Source organism: Macrobrachium rosenbergii, chromosome 15, assembly GCF_040412425.1.
Source record: "Macrobrachium rosenbergii isolate ZJJX-2024 chromosome 15, ASM4041242v1, whole genome shotgun sequence".
Lineage (NCBI taxonomy): Eukaryota > Metazoa > Arthropoda > Malacostraca > Decapoda > Palaemonidae > Macrobrachium > Macrobrachium rosenbergii.
In genome coordinates, this window is record NC_089755.1 from 42,005,121 (window position 1) to 42,007,923 (window position 2,803).

General features: G+C 39.1%; 1 long non-coding RNA gene across 1 annotated transcript in view; it reads right to left on the reverse strand.

Moving 5' to 3' along the window:
* Positions 1–689, reverse strand: part of LOC136846591 (uncharacterized) — a 96,949-nt gene extending 96,260 nt beyond the window's left edge. The window contains exon 1 of the long non-coding RNA XR_010855456.1: positions 554–689. This is a non-coding gene — a long non-coding RNA (uncharacterized lncRNA). The remainder of the gene's footprint in view (positions 1–553) is intronic.
* Positions 690–2,803: the final 2,114 nt, after the last annotated feature.

Genomic DNA, 2,803 nt, shown 5'->3' on the forward strand with positions numbered 1-2,803 from the left:
TCCCACCACCCTCCATAGCTAATACGGCAAATTTGTAACCGGTAAACACCCCTAGGTTATGTTACGTTGGTATTTTTAAATACCCAAAACGATTTTTCATGCAAAAATGGCTAGCTGGAGTCTTTTGAAATGGCTGGCTGGAGTCTTCCGAAAAATTACGGCATGTACATTACATTTGCTGAAATGAACAGCGATTTGGAAAGTACATAGTTCGAACGTACATTTGGACAATCGTTTTACACACGGCAAGACCTGAATAACATTGCAATAATTATGAATTTGAATAACAAAATTAATCACGACAGAATTCAAATTCGTAACGGAACATTCCTAAAAGCTTGGATCGGAAACTGACAAATTTTCAGTAAGGTAATCGACATTTCCAACCTTGGACCACTTCATAGATCGTAGTACCTCACCTGATAACTTGCCATTAACCTAGCCGATTTGTACAAAACGAACAATAGGTAGGATAAGGTGGTACCCTCTATTTGAAAAAGCATGAAAATTTCCTATAATCACCAAGTTCTCAGTCCATCAAAATTGTACTCACCGATGACAACGGATGGCGGCCATATTTTCCTCCAGTCCCTCTGAGTCATTAAGACCTCATTTCAAGGTTGATTTTCGGAGACCTGCTGTATTTATCTTCTTGCAACGCCTGACAGGGCTATCACAGATGATGCGGGCTTTGCACTGACGAAAATAAAACGCGGATGAAATACAAAATCTGGCTTGAATCCGAGATGCGTTATTTCCTTCACTCCTAATCACACTTCCGAGCCGGTGACACCGGTGTGTACTGTGTAGTATCTTGTAACTCTTCTTCTAAAAAAAGGCCTCATCTAGAAAACGGCACAATAGCAGTAGCACGGTTCATACCTCTATAAAGACACCCCCCAATGTTTTCTAGAGTATAGAAAATACATGGTAAAGCTGAGAGTTTTCATAGTCATTCATCTAAGAGCTTGCTAATCAAATAAAATCTGACGAAGATTCTCTAGGCAAAATTATTGGGATTATATCAAACTGTCGGAGATGAGAAATAAGCTGCTTCATTTGCATAAGTAACAGGCATCTAGTTCGCTCTTTCGGTTTGAGTTTTTAGTTTTCCTGTTCGGCATGTAATAACGTTCTCTCTTTGTTGTTGATAATTTTCTAACTGTGCGAAGGCTTGGATACGTTTGTGTAAAAAACAACCCCAGGCATAGCATACATATATACATACACACACATATATATGTATTATGCACACACACACACACACAAACACAAACACACACACACACACACACACACACACACACACACACACATATATATATATATATATATATATATATATATATATATATATATATATATATACATACACGATGGAACTGATCAACACATGAGCTCGTGATTCAGAAACAGTTTCTTTGTCACATCGGGATCGAACTCAGGTCTCCTAAACATGACAGGCTGCCAGCTGACCTTTCATTTGAGAGCCCTGGATTAGAACTCGATGTGATTCAGATATATATATATATATATATATATATATATATATATATATATATATATATATATATATATAAATGTGACGTCGCAAGACCACTGATGTTAAAAAGCAATAGTTTTAAAATGCATTTTCCACTGATCTCTTCAATTACTAAATGTTGTACAAATTATTATAAATTTTATTGCAAGTCATTTCTTATATTATGGGGTCCTTACTTGCAATTTTGCACATAATACTTTTAATAATTAAGGATCTATTTTCCTACTAATCTCGACAGGATATCCGCGTGGAAGTTTTTGAGTTTAGGATCGCCACTAACGTTCAGTTATGCCTGCGCAGTTATGCCTGCGCAGTGACGACTTTGGTTACGGATACAGAGATAGCGGTCCTGAGAACGCAAGGTTTAGAAAAAACTTCATCCTGCCTTTCGTAAACGACACGAATTGCAACAAACCACAAGTAATACTTACCTTCGCCTTTCTGAAAATATAATGCTGTAACCATTACTGCTACCACTAGTACTACTACTAAGGCTCCATCGAGCATCACTGCTCACTGTGTGTGCTTGACATTTGCAAGTATGGCATGCATCTCCAGAGCATTTAGAGATGATTTGGCAACGTGGATAGATTAGGCGATGACAGACTGGTGATAAGAGTTTATATTTCAGAAGTATCGGAGGAAGGACGAGAGCGAGACCCAGAAAGGGCTGGATAGACTTTGTGAAAGGCGTATTGGAAAGGAAGGGATTTGGTTGAGCGTAAAAGCAACTAACGTTACTGAAGCTTCGCTGCCAAGGGCTCCAAGGATATTCATCCACAATTCAGCAGTTAAAGTATGAATGCGGCAGTGACCATTGCGCTGGTTTTACTTTTCTACCATCCCATATTAAGGGAAATGACTTAATGTTCTTAAGCAGATATACCACGTATAACTCCTGATCAGTCTCATCAATAGTACCGATACAGAATAGAATGGAATATCGAATTTAGGCCAAAGGCCAAGCGCGGGAACTGTTAGGTCATTTAGCGCTGAAACGGAAATTGACTAAGGTTTGAAAGGTTTAACAGGAGGAGAACCTCGCAGTTGCACTGTGAAACAATTGTTAGGAGGTGGAAAGTAAGATGGAAGAAAGAGAATATGAACGTAAGTACAGTAAAACGAATGAAAGGGAATGCAGCTAGGGGCCTAAGGAACGATGCCGAGAACCTTAAGTAATGCCTATAGTGCACCGCATGAGGTGCACTGACAGCACCACCCCCCTACGGTAAATGCCGACACAGAATGACAGAAAATGGC